A 20,121-nucleotide genomic window follows, 5' to 3' on the forward strand; every position below is an offset into this window, starting at 1 on the left:
CCATCACCGCGCCGTTGAAATCCCTGACAACATTGTCGGGAATAGTTTGTGCAGCCTGTCCTGGAAACCTGCAACTTCCTCAAGTTATAGGATACAACCCACTCCAGCAGCGGCCTGGCCAGTGTTTACTGACCAGAATCTGCAGTTCCTTGTTTCCAGTGTTTACAACAAGCACGACATGCCCTCCCTGCATTGTACTTCATTTCTCTTTCTTTGAATCCCATATGTTTTGCACCAGTCTCTACGTTATTTTAAAACATTTATCCCCTGCACACTCCTAAGAAACTGTGCTATTTAGCCTGTATTGCCATTCATTCTTTGAGAGATTCTGTGCAAAGATGGCGGACACTGCACCACGCGATTCAGCTGCTCCTGTTTATAGCCAGTCTCGAATAAACCCTGAGATCTACAAGACTGTTGACGGTAAAGTTATTGTGGAGGATGAGCTACTTAACGTTCTCGCTGTAAAAATTAAGACATAAAGCAAAGACAAGACCGTCCTATTGGCTGCAAACAATTTTGACTCCGAGTGGATAGAGTTCTCGAAGAAAGTTTTGTTTGAACACTGCCCCATTACAGAGCGAGACGTTTCCCATAAAGGGACACAGAAAGTCAGCCAACAACATAAAGAGTTGCCTTAAAGTAGTGAATGAGTGTGGGGAGAATACTCCCAGATTTATCTCTCATTACTTGGACTCGACATTTACCAAAATGGATGTCTCGAGCCTACTTGGGAGAATGGAGAAGCTGTCTGCTGAGATCTGTTCTATGAAGCATGCCATGCAGCTACAGAGTGATATAAGCAAATATTTTTATGCCATCACAGTGGGAATTAATCGCCGAGTGTGTGCATTGGAGCTCCCCATTATCCTGGCTCGGAGCAGTGGTCCGGATGCTTTGGCGGCGATGGATGGAGCCACTGGCATGGACGGCACAGCACTGGGGGCTGCACCGGCGGGAGCCTCGGGCTTGGTCACCAGAGTGAGGGCTGCGGCGGGGGGCCTCACTTTAAACGTGGAGAGAGCTATGACAACGGTTAGTCCCAGTGGATTAACGTCTTTGCTAGGCTCTCCAAGGTGGTCATGTTATGAAAAAGGGTCAACATCATGTTCCAGAGAACACTGCTGGTAAGTCAAGATTGCGCATTATTACCCCCGGACAAAAAAATAAATCCGGTAACATTATGCCTATTGTTGAAATGAAATGAAATGAAATGAAATGAAATGATTCAATTTATTGTCATTGTCAGTGTACAGTACAGAGACAATGAAATGCATTTTTAGCATCTCCCTTGAAAGGGAGACACAGGGCGTCGCGGTGTGCCCGCGCCTGCCGCCGTAATTTCATTTTTCATTTCATTTCATTTTTTTTTTCATTTCATTTTAATGTGGATAAATGTGAGGTTATCCATTTTGGTGGCAAAAACGGGAAAGCAGATTATTATCTAAACGGTGGCCGATTGGGAAAGGGGGAGATGCAGCGAGACCTGGGTGTCATGGTACACCAGTCATTGAAGGTAGGCATGCAGGTGCAGCAGGCAGTAAAGAAAGTGAATGGCATGTTGGCTTTCATAGCAAGAGGATTTGAGTATAGGAGCAGGGAGGTTCTACTGCAGTTGTATAGGGTCTTGGTGAGACCACACCTGGAGTATTGCGTGCAGTTTTGGTCTCCAAATCTGAGGAAGGACATTATTGCCATAGAGGGAGTGCAGAGAAGGTTCACCAGACTGATTCCTGGGATGTCAGGACTGTCTTATGAAGAAAGACTGGATAGACTTGGTTTATACTCTCTAGAATTTAGGAGATTGAGAGGGGATCTTATAGAAACTTACAAAATTCTTAAGGGGTTGGACAGGCTAGATGCAGGAAGATTGTTCCCGATGTTGGGGAAGTCCAGGACAAGGGGTCACAGCTTAAGGATAAGGGGGAAATCCTTTAAAACCGAGACGAGGAGAACTTTTTTCACACAGAGAGTGGTGAATCTCTGGAACTCTCTGCCACAGAGGGTAGTTGAGGCCAGTTCATTGGCTATATTTAAGAGGGAGTTAGATGTGGCCCTTGTGGCCAAGGGGATCAGAGGGTATGGAGAGAAGGCAGGTACGGGATACTGAGTTGGATGATCAGCCATGATCATATTAAATGGCGGTGCAGGCTCGAAGGGCCGAATGGCCTACTCCTGCACCTAATTTCTATGTTTCTATGACTATTCGAGTTTTGTCGTACTACTGTCGTGGCCTGCGTTTGGGCCAGAGCGCAGAGGATAAAGCTCGCAGCATAGTTGTTGAGAACCTCTGGAGAACTGTGACATACTATATATGCAAGAGACCGAAGTGAGACTTGGACAAACTAAATTATCTCAATTATAACTTTTACGGGCTTGGGGAGTCTACAACTGACCTTGGCATGGGAATAGTCAGAGGTAGGATATCAGAGGTGTGTGGCTATTCTATGGAACAAGAAGCTTGACTCATCAATACATGTGGTTAGGCGTGTTGCTGACTGGTGTATTGCAATACACTTTGCTCACAATGACAAGGCATTTGTTATCCTGAATGTGTATATACCAAATGTCAGCAGAATGAGGATGTATATTTAAGGAGGCTTATTCATCTATTCCTATATTCAAAACAATAATTATTCTATATATATATTAGTGAAGCCTGGCACACTATGTCATGGCTGGATTATTGTATTAGTACAGCTGATGCACATGCCTCCTTGGGGTGTATGAGCATTCTGTATGGGACAGCAGTGACTGATCATATACCTGTTGCTATGTCAATAAATGTTGAACATCTACCTGTGGTATCAAGAGTCGGAAATAGTGTTAACACTAGAAAAACTGGACTGGTCAACCCTCACAAAGGAAGACATCTTAGCCTATTATGTTCATACAGATAAAACCTTAAGCAGTATTCATCTACCTAAAGATGCAATTGTGAGTTGTAATGTTAATTGTATGGATGTGAAGCATAGGAGAGATATCTGCTCCATGTATAATGATATAGTAAGCACTTTACAATATATATAGGCAGTAAGCCCTACTGCAAGCATAAAAACAAGACACATAACATCAGGCCTGGCTGGAATAAGTATAATGCTGAGTATCATGGTGAAGTCTGTGAAGCCACTAAATCATGGGCTATGGCAGGTAGACCCAGACAAGGGCTTGTGCTCGAGTACAAGAAGCTCATTAATGCAAGATATAAGTATTCTGTTCGCTTCATCTGTAAAAATGAGCAAGCCGTGAAGGCTGAATCCATGGCTAAGAAGCTGCTAAGTAACAATGCTACTGATTTTTGGAAAGGAGTTCTTAACGACTGCAAAACATCTCTACCATGCACTGTAGATGGAATCTCTGGCACAGCTAATATTGCGGAGTTATGGCGACAGCATTATAGTACTCTATTTAGCAGTGTCCAAAGTGGTTTGTATAGGGTGGACAATGATGAGAGTAATGATTCAATGGCGATTATGTCACATGAGGTGTATCAAGCTATGAACAAGCTGTCCGACAACAAAGCGAGTGGCTTAGATCATATTTCTGCTGAACATCTTAAATTTGCCAGTATGAGGATAGCTCCTCTCCTTGCTATTTGTTTTACTGGCTTTAAGAATCATGGCTTTTTACCAGATTTAATGATGTCTGTTCTGTTAGTGGCAGTCATTGACGACAAAGCTGGTAAAGTAGGCAGCCTAAATAATTGCAGACCCATAGGTTTAGCCAGCATACTGTCAAACGTCCTGGAAAGAATTCTGGTGGATAGATTAAATGAGTTTGTTAACTCCACAGATAACCAGTTTGGGTTTATAGCTAAGCCGTGAATGAGTATACATGCTTTAAAGGAAATTGTAAACAAATATAGAGTTCAAAATTCATCGATTTTGATGTGCTTTATTTATGCTTCCAAAGCCTTTGATCGTGTTAAGCATAGAAAGTTGTTTGTTAAATTGGGTCAAAGAGGGGTGCCTAAATACTGTACATTGTGAGAATTATGGCTTACTGGTATGCCCACCAGACAATGCAAATAAAATGGGGCAATAGGTCTCAGCCCCATTTGGGGTTAGCAATGATGTTAGACAAGGAGGAATTTTATCCCCAATTCTTTGTCATCTCTATATTGATGATCTGTCCAAGCAATTGAAAGCCTGTAATACTGGGTGCATGATTGGTAATACTCTAGTCACCCATTAGGTTGTTCACCTACGACCAAACCTACGACAACCTACGTCCACCCGCGACAAGCTATGACCCTGTTGGCGACAACTGAAGACAACTTAAGATAATTCAGTCAATGGTACCTGTCGCCGGTTGACGTAGGTGGTCGCTAATGGAATTCCGTAGTGACCGGGCGACAACCTACATCAGGAGAAGTCAAGCTACGATCACTGGCGTCAAGCCCACTGTCGCAGAAATTTTATGAACATTTCAAAATCCAGCGGTGACCAGAAAAACGCTACGACTCTTTGGGCGACTGAGGAGACTACTCATGGCCATACAGGCAACATCCCGGCGACCATATGATGACGGCCTAGTCGCCTGTATTCACCTAAAATAAGTGGGATAGGCCCTTAAATGTCTAAAATTTCCTGATTTTAAATTGTCTGATAATGATTAGTGTCTGTAATAACGTAAAATATCTTGGACATTTTATTACAGAACAAATTACAGATGAGGATATTTATAGGCAACGCCATATGCACAAGCAAACATTCTCTTACGCAGGTATAGTTGCAAATTATTATATCGTTCAAGGAATTTCTCCCTTTAGCCAGTATGAGATCACGGGGGTAAGGAGATAGTCTTGTTTACACATGTGAGCAATCTACAAGACATTCCAAGCCGTCAAAAGATAAATCTTCAATACGGAGTCTCTTGATTAATAGTTTATTTATTGTCGAAGTAAAACAGTGAAATATTAATCCAAACTTCTTCTTGTTTAAGTTCATTTTAATCTTACTCGTAGTCAAACTCCAGCATGTGGCTCCGAAACGTTAGAAAACTCCTTTGATGTTGAAAAGCTCCAACTAATGTTGAAAAGCTCTGACCAATGGATGAAAGCTATGCCGTCCCACCATGCTTCCTCCGAACTAAACTAAAAAACTACAAGCTTCTGCGCAAGAATCCCAGCAGCAATCATGCCTCCGACTATGTAATAAATCCCACCCACATAATTACAGGTAGACAAAATTTAAAGGCAAATGCCATAATTTATAACATACTAAATTAAGCCAAATGACCACTATGTGGAAGTTTAAAAGATTTAAACTTTACAAAAATTGATTCAGCTAAAACTAAGACAAGCTGTCACCTTTTCCTATTAAATTGCAAAGCCAGGAGAGAGCTCTTACAAGGCCAACAAGATGTTTATGTTCTATTTCCCATAAAAACAAATGAGATAACAAGCACAACTTCATGAATGTATCCTCTATAATATAAACATTAAGAGGATGTTCAGACACTCTCGGTTTACCCTTGCTCTATATGATTATAATGTGCATCATTAGTAAAATAAAACCCCAAGATGCTTGATCTGCAGAAAAATAGCCTTCTCATAAAACCATATATGGCTAATCCTTCCTCTGTCAGAAGAACCTGTCAATCTTAAGAAGCTGTCAATCTAAAGAAGCAAGAGGCTGTACTATGCTCTGTAGATAAGATATTGCTTAATCACTGATTATTGGAGTATAAATATATATACTTAATCACTGCCCCTTTGTGTGGCGACTAAAGCTCTGTATACTATAGAGTCCTTACCACACCCGCCTGGCAAAATAAAGATTACTGGTTGATTACTGATTGTATTTGCGTTTTTGTCTGTTTGAGAATATTTGAATCACAACAACTACAGCAGGTTTAGTGTGTGTACAGATGCAATGAAGTTATAGAAACATAGAAACATAGAAATTAGGTGCAGGAGTAGGCCATTTGGCCCTTCGAGCCTGCACCGCCATTCAATATGATCATGGCTGATCATCCAGCTCAGTATCCCGTACCTGCCTTCTCTCCATACCCCCTGATCCCCTTAGCCACAAGGGCCACATTTAACTCCCTCTTAAATATAGCCAATGAACTGGCCTCAACTACCCTCTGTGGCAGAGAGTTCCAGAGATTCACCACTCTCCGTGTGAAAAAGGTTCTTCTCATCTCGGTTTTAAAGGATTTCCCCCTTATCCTTAAGCTGTGACCCCTTGTCCTGGACTTCCCCAACATCGGGAACAATCTTCCTGCATCTAGCCTGTCCAACCCCTTAAGAATTTTGTAAGTTTCTATAAGATCCCCTCTCAATCTCCTAAATTCTAGAGAGTATAAACCAAGTCTATCCAGTCTTTCTTCATAAGACAGTCCTGACATCCCAGGTTGCCTCTGTTCAGAGCATATTGTACATCACTCTATACTGCACACCTCTGTACGCTTGCTTTTCTGACTTAAAGGAGCTTATAATGATGCTATGAGAATATTACTTAAGAGACGTAGATGGTGTAGTGGAAGTGTAATGTTTGAGTAAATACTTTAAAAACTGTCTTAAGAAATCTTATGTATACATTTATTTGCCAGATTAATTACTCTGAAAATAAAATAATCTTGGCCTTATCAAATATAAGGTTTAGCACGACATGCTACCAATCCCAGCTGTGGAGACATTGTTATAGTCGTCTCGTAGTGGGACACTGTTTTTTTTTTAAATTCTTGATCTTAAACCATTTATTGTGCTTTTGTATGTAATGTATGTGCTTTTTTATGTAATTTATTCAATGTGATGTCTTGACTTTTATCTGGGCGTTGAGTCTGTAATAAAAAGTAAGTAAGTAAACCTATGATCTTTGATCTATTAAATCCATCTATTAAACTCGTTGACGTCACCACTATGGTTGGCTGTGATGTCAGTGTACATGAAAGAGATGGAACACATGGTTGAATGGTGCTGCAACAACAAGCTCCTGCTTAACCTCAACAAGACCAAAGATCCGATTGTTACTTTCAGAAGGGGAAGTTAGGAGACCATTCACCAGTTTTTATTGAATGTTTGGTGGTGGAGAGAGTTATGGCCCTGTCCCACAGTACGAGTTCATTCCAAGAGCTCTCCCGAGTTTGCCCTGATTCGAACCCGGAGATTTACGGTAATGGCCGCTGGTCGGTACTCGGGGCTCTCGTGGACATTTTTCAACATATTGAAAAATCTTCACGAGTCTTCCCGAGCTTACCTGCCATTAGTGAGTCTTCCCGAGTACCTGCCGTTAGTGTTACGAGCCGCTAAGAGACGTCCCCGAGCTCCGACGTATCCGCTATGTTCATTCTCCGTGCATACCAGGAGTTAGATTTTTTTTTAAACTCGGGAGAGCTCTTGGAATGAACTCATACCTTGGGATAGGGCCATTAGCAGCTTCAAATTCTTGGGCATTAACATCTCAGATGATCTGCCCTGGCTCAGCACATTGATGCAATCACGAAGAAGGCTCACCTATGCCTCTACTTTCTTAGTTAAAAGAGTTTTGGATGTCTCCGAATCTTATTAATAAAATTTTACAGATTTTTTGCAGAGGTATCTTGAATCATGAATTGCATCGTGGCCTGGTATGGAAATTTTAATGCACAGGAATGCACGTGGCTGCAGCAGGTTGTTGATTCAGCCCAGTCCATCATGTGGACAGCCCTCGTCTCCATCAAAAGCATCTAACCGAGGCTCTGCCTCAAGAAGGTGGTGTTCATCATCGAAGATTCCCACCATCTGGGCCGTGCCCTCTTCTCACTGCTACCATCAGGCAGTAGGTACAAAAGTCTGAAGTCTCATACCATCAGTTCAGAAGCAGCTAGTTTCCTAAAACTATCAATTTCTGGAACCAGCCTACACAAACTTAACCCTCCCTCAACAACAAAACACTACCGCTTACCACTTGCACATCTATGGATTTGTTTTTTTTTCCTTCTCTCCAATTATGTTGTTGCACTTATATCTTGTTTCTTTCGCTAAACTGCTTTTTACTGGAGTTTTATGTGGAGTTAATATATAATTTATGCTTTTTTTAAAAAATGTGTGCCTGTGTATATGTGCCTAGGATCTTGCCATGTGCAAGATTTGTCTTTACAGAGGTACCTTACTGTGCACTTCCACATGATAATCAGCTTGAAGAACTTTATTTTTAAAAGTCGTATTTATCCATCTGATCTGTTCACTTTATAAATTATTTTGTTGAAATAAAGTTTATATCCAAATTATACATATTCCTTACTCAGTTAAAGGATACTGCAGCTGCTGGAAAGGCCAACAATTTTAACTACCCCTGAATGTGGTAAGCCCCTCTCCTGAACTACTGCATTGATAATGACAATGATAATTCCAAATAGTTGTGAGGCAGTGCCACTATTCACACCCAGTATTCATAACAGAACAACAATACATTTCCAACTCAAAGTAATCATGACTTGAAGATCCCATTCAAGTCATTATTGGGACTTAAGTGGTTTGTCTTTGTGGCTGTGTCCTGTGCCCTTTATTCTCTGAGTCGCAATAGTTACATACTTTGCTAGGTACTGTAGAGTTGCCTTGAATAATTACAACAGTGCCTTTTGTGAATAATTTACAAAACTCACGGTGCAGCAGATGAAGGCAGTGAATGTTTTGGGGTGGAATGGAATGCCTCTAGAATGGGCATCTTCCACAAATATGGTGTTACGCCTTTTTATGTTGTTGGAACTGTATTCCTCCAGGTAAGTGGGTGTAATCCAAAAAGGAGAGAATACGCACTGCAGAGACAATATACACGATGGAGGTCATGGCTGGGGCCCGGGTTGGCATCGCGGAGGTGTGAAGTGGGGCAACGACAGTGGTGAGGCCTCGGCGGTGGCAATGATAAAGCCTCGCAACAATGGGGCCTCGGCGGTGGTGAAGCCTCGCAGGTCGACCCACGGTCGATGAGAGAGTGGAGGACCACCATGAGGGAGGAGGGGAAGAACAATGGAGGACCCAGCATGGGGGACAGCCATGATGGGAGAGGGAAAGAACAATGGGGGGGGGACTGCCATGAGGGAGGTAGGGGGAAAAGAATGGTGGACCTGGCCTGGGTGGACTACCATGATGGAAGTGGGGGGGGGGGAGACACAACAATGGACAATTGGGGAGGGGAAAGAACAAAGGACAAAGGGGCCCGGCCTGTGATAACCACTGTGAGGGGGGGGGGGGGGGGGGGGGGGGGGGGAGGACACAAGGAGGAGCCTGCGTGCCTTATAACTTTGTCAGCGCTGTAGGTGGCTGTCATTTGTATAAATTAGGTATGCAGCAAATAATATCACTGTGCCTAGTTACATGTGATAATAAGATATTCCAGTCCAAGTGGGGTATGGCCCAGTGCACTTCTGCCTGGTGTCCTATTGCGTGTGAAACATATACATATTTTGAAAAACCTTCTGTAGGATATCCTGCACCTGACCTACCTCAATGTTCATTCTCCTGGCTGTTTTTAAAGATAAAACATGATAGCTGGTGGAAATACGAGATTACCACTGGATTTTCACTCCCAAATTTAAAATAGCTAAAACATGCATTTTGAAACAACTAATTACAGATGCTGGTGTACAGAAAAAAAACTTTGGATTTGTTTGACTGCATAAATGCAGGGAAACTGCACGAAATTCCCGAGGGCGCCAGTTGCAATAGATACATGTAGTTACCAATGTGGCTTGTATCCCTTACATTATCCCCCACAGTTGTGCAATGGTTTGGTTAATTGATACATTTGTTTTCGTCTGCATTCACCTACTGCACAAAATAGAAGTCAACTGAAACGTTGATCAACATGCACGCAAAGAAATCGACAACAGATGCCCATTCACCCTGATCAAGTTACCAAAGATTGAAAGACACCCGCATGACAATCTGCCAAGATTTTATGTTCACGCACGCAGATCTGTCCATGTTCACATCTGAGGCACCGAAACATCTCTTACTTAGATTTTTGACAGTGAACTCCTTTGATCGGATATTATTAGTTGGATTCTATTCTGCAGTTTTACTTAGAAATCAAGACAAGATTTTCTCTATCCAGAAGTAGATACTTTAAATATTCCCCTAATTATTATTTTTTTTAAGTGGCCCGTCAAGATAAACTGCGAAAACGAAAAACGTCGATACATCCATTCCCGAAACAAACGTTGACTGCGCGGAACACCAACCCCAAACACATCTATGTTCCTGGAGCGCAGTGGAGATTTCGTCATCTGCACTGGTGCTCCACTCATTAACGCTGGCCACCAACATCCAAAGCAATAACATACTTTCAAGAACCAATGTATCAATTGAACAATTCATAAATGGGTTACTTCTTATAAGTATTATAAGTTCTTCAAAGACAAACGTATATCCTTGTGAGGTTGTATAATAGACCTTCACAACAAATATCTGCTACTGTTTACCTTCGAGGTGCTTGGTTTCCCAACCTGAAATGCCTACATAAGACCCCAACCTACCAAAATAATTTACTGTGGATCCTCCTTTATAACTGATCTGAAAAAAGACCCCCCCCCCCCAAACTCTTGAACTGCCTGTTAATTAATACATAAGATTTATAAACCATACTCTACGGCATGAATGGCAACATGATCTGTATCTTATACACTAAACATTTAAATTATAGCAGAAAATAAACGTGTTTTTCGGTAACGCGAATCGGTGCTTGTTGTACCATCTGCTTCACGTTAGTGTGGAGCAGCGGTGAGAATGGGTCATTTGCCTGCGGTCCAGCTGGACTGTCCCACAAAACACAAGTTAGATCTGACATGCAGTAGCGAGAGCAAGCCGAAACGCCAAGTGGAGGATTTAAGTGTAACGCAAGGTTGACTTACCGACACAGTGCAGTCAACTCCTGAACGTCTAGTTTATCGGCAATGCAGAGGGCTAAAACCAGTAACGTCAGTTGAGTTTCAGTCAATTCGGTTTTTCCCCCTCGGTAAACAAAATGAACTCATCGTGACCTCGACAGTCAGTTTTCCAACAGACCAGCGGTGGAATCGCACGGTGTGGAAGTCAAGAAAATATGCGGATATCAGTTTAACAAAAAAAATGATTGAAAGCGTCTGTCAAGCTACAAGGGACAGTCACTCTCCTGGCCGACAGACTCTGAGTTTACAGGTTTCCCCCAGAGCTATTCTGTCCACTAAAGACGAGAGCGGGTTGTTATATAAAAGAGCAATAACAATCATCTACAACAACATAGTCCAAATCCACACCGGAGCTGCGAGCTGGTCTTTCCTGGTGTTCTCCAAGTAATCAGATTGCCAGAGGGTTCTCGTTTGGAGACTTCTTGACTTCTGAATCTGCTCGGAAGCTCCACCCTCATTTAATTCCTCTCGTCAGAAAGCTTGCGAGCTCCACCCTGGGACATGACTATTTGTACAACGCCGCATCCTCTCCCCGCCGTCATAAGATCCCGCCTCGAAACCCGGAATTTCGTGTAGGTGCGGGCATCCGTTCTTATTACCTGCATCTTAACTACAATAGCCCTCCTTTGCCAGCTGATTTCCAGCCGCTTTCTGATACAGAAACGATAATAAATTGAAGTTAAGGGCTTGATGACGAATTCTACTATCGCTGGTTAACTCGCAGTTCTCCAGTCTTTGAGTTTAGATCGCAGAAACATGCTTCTATATGTTAGAATTATTGTTTGTCGATGACAAAAAAACGCCTGGCAAAAAGAGAGATTTATGCGAATATAAAATTACTAGAATTGCGGCTTTACCGAAGAACAGTGCATGAATGAAAATGTCACTCACTCTTAGGTCCACTAATGGATAGGTTTAAGTTATGGGGAGATAATGGGAATGTAAGAATAGATTGCCGAGCCGAGCGAGTTTCTGCTTCATTACTTTCTCAGCACGATGGAAGGCTTATATTTTATTATTTGCATTTTCAGGGGGTCGACGGAAGGGACGGTGATCTAATCGCAAAAATAAGATAAAACACAACAGGAACTCCTGAACTTGAATCCAACTGCGCACGAACACGATTTATGCATCGTGCGAAAAAAGCCTCAAATAAACTTTCGCATTGACTAACTCCCATTGCAAGTGCGTTGGATTAATGTGCCAAATCATTAATCTCGTCATTCACACCATATCCTCATTTGTTTGTTCTGTTTAATCCTGTCAACGCTTTGGGGAAAACGCCGAACGTTCAAAACGCAAAATGATGTTAAAAAATGTTGCGGACTATAACTGTGATAAGAAATAACAGCCTCTCCAACGTTAAATGTATTCCGATGTATACATTTCCCTCGCAAGTCGACGAACCATTACAGGTGAATCCGGTACACCCAAAGCCACTCAGTCTCTCAAAATACAATTGAATTGGGCTGAGCGCCTGATTTGAAATGAAGATACCGCAGAGCCGCACAATAAACCTGCCCTGGTAAAATGTACCACGGTATTTCTGTCATCGAATTTCACCGAGTTACTTTGCCTATAAAATCACTATTAATAGCAATAGTTTAGTGTTCGACACTCCAGTTTTGAAACAAAGTGGAATATTTTTGGGAGAGCGTTCGTGGAGTTGTTGATTTAACCACCTCACTGTGGTCTGATTGTTTTGGAATGCCAAGTTAATTGCAAGTCGTGTTAACAACTAAATTGCTTAAGTGAATTACAGCTAGCGATTCGCGTTTCAACTACAGTTCAACATCGCCCCCTTCTGACGGCTGGCGAGGGATATAAAGGGATTGATGGCATATTAATTTGATTACATCCAGGCAGTCCTCTGGGTCTGCAATAACTTGCTCCACTCCAGTCTTATGTGTCGTGCCATCAATGTAGAATCTACAGCCTCTGTCACAAACAGGTGTTTGATGGTTAGGAAAGCAATATTCTCCTGACATTTATGCTGGTTTTCTAAAAGCCCCCCTAATGTTCCTTCATCGCCAATTTGCATCCTGCACTCAAATTCACTTGACCATCGAAAATATAAAAATATGTGTGGGAAAGAGGTGCAGGAGAAGGCCCTTCAAGCCAGCACTGTCATTCAATATGATCATGGCTGATCATCTAAAATCGGGAACAGTTTTTCTGCATCTTCTAGCCTGTCCAATCCCTTAAGAATTTTATATGTTTCTATAAGATGCCCTCTCATCCTTCTAAATTCCAGTGAATACAAGACCAGTTGACACATTCTTTCATCATATGTCAGTCCCGCTATCCCGGGAATTAACCTGGTGAACCTACGCTGCAGTCCATCAAAAGTAATAATGTCCTTCCTCAAATTAGGAGACCAAAATTGCACACAATACTCCAGGTGCGGTCTCACCTGTACATCTCCGACACCTCCCTCCCCTTTCTTGGTCTCCCCGTCTCCATTACAGGAGATAGACTATCGACTGACATCTACTACAAACCCACTTCACCCAATCAGCCGTCGCATATAAAACATAATCCTCCAATATTTTTGCCACCTCCAAAGGGATCCCACCACAAGTCACACCTTTCCATCTCCACCTTTTTCCGCCTTCCACAGAGACTGCTCCCTCTGCAACTCCCTGATTAACTCAACCCTTCCCATCCAAACCATCACTTCCCCAGGTACCTTCTGCAACCACATGAGATGCAACACCTGTCCCTATACCTCCCCCCTCGACAGTCCAGGGACTCCGACAGTCCTTTCAGGTTAGGCAGAGGTTCACTTGCACCTCCTCCATCCTCATCTCGTGTATCCATTGTTCAATATGTGGACTCTTATACATCAACATAGACTGGACAATCCAATCGCTGAATGCCTTCACTCAGTCCACCTGGATCTACCTGATCTCCCGGTTGCTAAACACTAATTCCCCTTCCCTTTCCCACACTGACCTTTCCGTCTTAGGTCTCCTCCATTGTCAGTGAGGCTAAATGCAAATTAGAGGAACAGCATCTCATAATTCACATGGGCAGCATACAACCCAAGGGTATGGATATCGATTTCTCTAACTTGAAGTAATCATTGCATTTATTCTCTCTCCATCACTCCCCCACCCGTCTTTTGTTCTCACCTAGCTGAAGCTAACAATGAACTCTCCTTTATCATTGTTACTTGTTGAATCATTGAATCTTTAATTCATTTGTTCTATTCCTCTCTATGTCAACATCTATAGGAGGAAGGGCCTCAACCTGAAATGTCACCCATTTCTTCTCACCAGTGATACTGCCTGTCCCGCTGAGTTACTCCAGCAATTTGTGTTTATATTTGGTTTAAACTAGCATCTGCAGTCTCTTTCCTACCCTAATGTTCGTTATCTATTTTAAGTCATCACGGACTTGGGTTGCCATGAGTCATTGGGATATTACACTTGTTCAAAGAAGGTTTCAGAATACCATGAAATTATTTCTAGAATCTAGAATTCTAGAATTATTTTTACCTAGAAATTTCTTGCCAAGACCAAGGTTGGAATAGACCGCAGTCGAGTGTCGGATAAAGGAACAATGTGGCCTGTACATTTGAGTGACTCGGTTCAATGTTGAGGCTGTTAACCTGGGAGAGGCATTAACATTGATGCCGTTAGTGTTGGAAGATTTTGCATGCATAGTCTGAACAATACCTCATTAGTGTTTTGAGGTTCATATGGAGGTAGTCTAAAAGTTGGAAGTATGTAGCAAGGCGGTGATCACCGCTGTCCAGTAAACCAGGATGTTTTGTGGTTTTGATATTCAAGCAATTAAATTGAGCATTCCTACCATTCTGAAGGTTGGGATGAATCTCATAATCAATTGTATATGTGGAGCTTGAAGGAACATATAGCATCATTTAGGTTATACAACTGGTGTTCCAATGTCTTTACAATAAAGTTGAACACTAGAAATCTGTGTGTGTGTATTTAGCTCACAGAATAATTCTTCCTGAGGCAGAATTGGGTGTATTTCTTTAAAATCTATATAACTAAAAGTCTCATCTTGACAACTTTCTGTCTGCGCTCTATATTGATTTTAGAAAAAAACGCTATCAATTATCGCTATGATTTTTGGCTATCTTACTCACAGTCCTCCTCCGCTGAGGCAGCCCTGAGGATTTTTCTGATCGATGAAAAAAAAAGTTATGAGTGTTTAAAAAATCTTGGGATCAGCTTATTGGTCCTCTCGCCTATCAATCGCCATGATGAAGGTAATGCCCCTTCCGGGTGGGGAGAGGGGGGGGGGGGGGGGCAGAACTAGAATACCCCGGATGCTTGGTCGTGAGTCAGTAACTCTGGAAAATCGCGAGGGAGAGTCCACAACTGTGATTCTGAGCTGTGAATCAACTGGACAGTGAGTGAGTGAGTGAGTGAGTGAGTGAGTGAGTGAGTGAGTGAGTGAGTGAGTGAGTGAGTGAGTGAGTAAGTAAGTAAGTAAGTAAGTAAGTAAGTAAGTAAGTAAGTAAGTAAGTAAGTAAGTAAGTAAGTTTTATTTATATAGCACGTTTTAAGTCAACTCGCATTGACACCAAAGTGCTTTACATAAATTAAATAATGTTCCATTACAAACAATAGAAAAAGGTTATTAAAAAAAAGAATAAAATGGACACAACACATTATAGAGTTCAACACAAACGTCCCCCGACAGCCGAATCAAAACTTTCCACAGTGGGGAAAGGCACCAGAAAGTTAAGTCCTCTTCCTCTGTGAAACACCCGAGGTCGGGGCCCATTTGTGGCCGTGCAGCCAGTCCGATGATTTTCAGGGCTCTCTTGCCGTGAAGATGGAACTTCGTCGTTGGGTGAAACATTCCTCAGTGGCTTGGAAAAGTCTGGAGCGGCTGCCTCCTCCCTGGAGACTGGGGCACTTGTAGTCCTCAGGCCGCGCTGGCTGGAGCTCCGACCCCGGTGAACTCGATCCCTGGCTCTGCGGCGCTCCAAATCCAGCGCCGCCCACGGCCAGACGCCCGCAGCCCCAGCTCCACGATATTGGGATTGACTGGGATAGCCTAGCAATAATAATAAAATTTGAATTACGCAACGAATGTGCAGCTTTCACAGATTTTAAGTCTTTTGAATTATTTATTTTTGCTATTTTTGTGACCAAATAGCACTGTATGAATAGTGTACTCATGCCAAGACAGATCCAGACAAATATAACATTTTAGGTTTTCCCATTTTATCCTTCAGTTTTCAGAGTTAGGTCAAAGTCTAAGAGGCAGGGACTAAGCAATTGTTCCAACATTAAACGTCAGAGAAGATTGACATGGAAAATGGGTCAACATCTATCACCGAAGAAATAAACGCTAGCTGATATGAAATCTTCTAAGTTACATTAATTGGCTGTAAGAAATAAAATCCATTTAATCAGAAGCTAGCTGTGAGAATAAATTTGAGCCTCAGAAACTGTGACTGGAAACTTTGGCCTTAAACTTCAGCCAACTTACTCACTGCCAGGTAACTGAGCACTTTCTATTCACTCTTTGCTTGAATGGATCTCTGTCATGAAATTTCACAAAGAAGCTGGCTCCAAGCTGATCACCAAGAGAAGAGCTCCACCTGTTGCCAATACCACTGAAATGCTTTTGGAAAGCAGAAGTTGTGAGGGCCCCTGGTTTGAACCAATTGCTACAGTTAGCAAAGATCTTGAGTTCTTGTGAAGTTTCCTGATTACCAGCACCATTAAAAAAACAAAAGTATAAGAATTATCAAAAATGAAACACAGCATCAACATATAAAAGAATCGCGAGCTCTTAGCATACAAATCTAATTAACAATAATTGCATTTGCTTAAAAATGATGACATCAGTCAAATAATTAAATTTGCCTAAAATAAGTATATATTTGGTCCCGTTTTAATTTCTTTACATCCATGACTGCGTGTTTAAATACTTTAACAATGCCACCTACAAATTTGCAGACAACACCACTGTTGTAGGCCAAATCACAGGTGATGAGTCAGCGTACATGAGAGAGACAGAACACGTGATTGAGTAGAGCTGCAACAACAACCTATCACTCAATGTCAGCAAAACCAAGGATTTAATCATTGACTATGGAAAGTTTAAGGAGATTCAGGATGTCACCAAATATTCTAAAACACTTCAAAGATGTGTGGTTGGAAGTATCCTAACTGGCTGCATCATGGTCAGGTATAGTATATTGGTGGCCAGGGGGGGGGTGGGGGGGGGATTTCTGGAGCGTTACAATGCAGTTTCATAACATTTCATGCAGAGTGCTAGGCCACCATGTTTAAATACAGTTTCATACCATTTCATGCAGGGTGCCAGGCCACCACGTTCAAATGAAGTTTCATACCATTTCAAGCAGGATGAGACCACCGTAAAACCACTATAAAACCACACACAATACCACATAAACACCACACTCACAGGTCAGTAGACATTCAGTGTGTTCAGTTGATTCACAACTCAGACAGAATTGTGACCTCCCCCTCCCCCATCTTGCAGAGACGGAGCCACACTCACACTTAAGGGTTTTATAATCCCCCTCCAACCGGAAGGGGCATGGTCTTCATGGCGTGAATGACAGGAGAGAGATTCTCAACATTTTTTCAACCACTAACATTTTATTTTTCATTGATGGGAAGAATCCTCTGCACCTGATGAGCGGTGGGGGACTGAGTAAGATGGCCAAAAATCACAGCCGCAAGTGGTAGCATTTTATCTAAAATCAATATACAGTGCAAACAGGAAGTTGTCAAGTTTCCACCAACAACAGCCATTTTGTTTTTGCAGTGCAGCCTTTCAAAGCAGTTACCACCACCAACAGCCATTTTTTTGCAGTGTAGCCTTTCAAAGCAGTTATCACCACCAACAACAGCCATTTTGTTTGCAGTGCAACCTTTCAAAGCAGTTCCACCACCAACAATCCCGGGCACGCAGGCAAGCCAACCTGGGCTCTACAGCAAGTACAGGGGCAGGCGAGCCGACCTGGGAACTGCAGCTAGTCTCGGGCTGCTAGATTCTAGGAGCTGCCAGTCCCGGGGCAAGCGAGCTGACCTGGGCACTGCAGCCAGTCCCGGGGCAGGCGAGCCCACCTGGGCGCTACTACCATTCCCGGGGCAGGCGAGCTGAGCTGGGCGCTACAGCCAGACCTGGGGCAAGCGAGTCGACGTGGGTGGTGCAGCCAGGCCAGAGGCAGGTGAGCTGACCTGGGCGTTACAGCCAGTCACGAGGCAGGCAAGCCAACCTGGGAACTGCAGCTAGTCTCAGGCTGCTAGATTCTAGGAGCTGGCGGTCTCCAACTGGAATCAACCTTGAGGGCTCCTGTCGCCGAGACTGTGGGCTTACCATCATGGAGCTGGCTGACTTCGGCGTTGTGGTGGCCTTGCGGTTGCGACTCGACTTAGGAGGCTTCAGCCGCGGGCCCTGTGGACGGTAACATCGGGAATTCGCAAGTGTCTGGTTGATGACCGACTTTCAGGACCTCCAGGAACAGCAGCTTTGTCCGTTCCATATCATAAGGCTTGAATCTGTCCAAACACAGGGCCTTTCATCGCCCGGCGTGGCTTAAAATCGGCCGTGGGATCTACCATCGCCCAGCAGGGGCTTAAACATCAAGAGACTTAATCGCCTCAATGCAGCAGTTTGACTGCCTCATGCGGGAGAAGAAGAAGGGAAGAGATAAGACCATTGGCCTTCCATCACAGTGAGGAGGTGTCTGGTGGAGATTCACTGTGATAGATGTTTGTGTTAATTATGTGTTTTGTCACTGTGTTATGACTGTAGTGGCAGATTATTATATTGTTCAAGGAATTGCTCCCTCTAGCCACTAGGAGAAAACACAGGGTAGGGAGATAGTGTTGTATATGCATGGGAGCTCTCCATGAGACTTTAAAAGCCGTCGAAAGATAAATGTTCCCAAACACAGTCTCTTAATTAATAGTTTCTTTATTGTTGAAGTAAAACAGTAAGATATTCATCCAAACTCCTTCTTGTTAGGTACATCTTGGTGTTATTCATAGTCAAACTCATGCATGGTCAAACACCGGCTTGTTAGAAAACTTCTCTCCATGTTAGAAAGCTCCGAATGGTCGAAAGATATGCCTTCCCACCATGCTTCCTCCAAACTAACTAGAACTATAAGCTTCTCCACAGAATCCAAGCAGCAAACACGCCTCGACTACTTAATAAATCCCACCCACATAATCACAGGCACACAAAATAGTAAGATTAAACGAGAACTTACCAGTTTGAAGTTTGATCTTTATTTTATGAGGAGGATCGTTGAGGGAATACATGAAGAACCCCGCTAGGACGCATGCGTGTATTTCTTCAAAGCAGCGGTGTGAAATCACAGATAACTGTAATGACTAAACATAGTAAGATTAGACAACAGATACCAGTTCAGACTATGATTAAGGGTGGGAGCGGAGGGCACGTATTCCCTCAACGTTCCTCCTCATAAAATAAAGATCAAACTTCAAACTGGTAAGTTCTCGTTTAATCTTACTATTTTACTTCGGAGTCACGTGAGTGACTACGTGAAGATTTTAAAGCTCTGTGATTTCATGCCGTGGAATGAGTCCATGCATCACATCTGCCTTGATGTTTGGGGAGAATAGAGTTAACATCATTAGACATCAATACGATATTGAAATCCAACAGTAAAAATATTAACACCAATTATTGCCCCTATTTATGGGTATATTATATTACAGAACTTAAATTTGTTTCTGCAAAAGTTCCAGGTTCAATGACTGGTTTGTTATAAAGTCGTTGGAAAGTTCCTCCGTTGGCCATCCTGCTGTCTTGAAGATTTGGTCCATTGGTACGTCCAACTTCATAGCTGCCAATGTAGCTGCAGCCCTGTTGGAGTGAGATTTGAAATGCTAGTGTGCACTCCAGCCTATTTAGGACTTGTTTTAGCCATCTAGAGATGGTCTGGACTGTCACTGTTTTGAATGGCTGTTAGTAGCTGATTAAAGTGACATTTCTTCCCTCTGATGATCTTAGTATACTTACTGTATGATAGTAAGTGTGTTATAATACAGAGACGACCATCTGTAGGGTAGGCTCTGAATTCTGTTTTTTTTTAATTTTATTTTTTTATTTTTTTAGGCGTGTTGACCCCTGTCTGTTCTGCATGACTATTAACCATATAACCATATAACCATATAACAATTACAGCATGGAAACAGGCCATCTCGGCCCTACAAGTCCGTGCCGACACAACTTTTTTTCCCTTAGTCCCAC

At 42.7% G+C, this 20,121-nt stretch overlaps 1 protein-coding gene across 4 annotated transcripts in view; it reads right to left on the bottom strand.

Moving 5' to 3' along the window:
• Nucleotides 1–11,299, bottom strand: part of slitrk6 (SLIT and NTRK-like family, member 6) — a 49,547-nt gene extending 38,248 nt beyond the window's left edge. For all 4 annotated transcript variants that reach the window (XM_055636800.1, XM_055636797.1, XM_055636798.1 and 1 more), the window contains exon 1: nucleotides 10,840–11,299. The gene's annotated coding sequence lies outside the window, so the exon portion shown is untranslated. The remainder of the gene's footprint in view (nucleotides 1–10,839) is intronic.
• Between the last annotated feature and the right edge of the window lie 8,822 nt (nucleotides 11,300–20,121).

Source organism: Leucoraja erinacea, chromosome 6 (assembly GCF_028641065.1).
Source record: "Leucoraja erinacea ecotype New England chromosome 6, Leri_hhj_1, whole genome shotgun sequence".
In the NCBI taxonomy this organism is placed as follows: Eukaryota; Metazoa; Chordata; class Chondrichthyes; order Rajiformes; family Rajidae; genus Leucoraja; species Leucoraja erinaceus.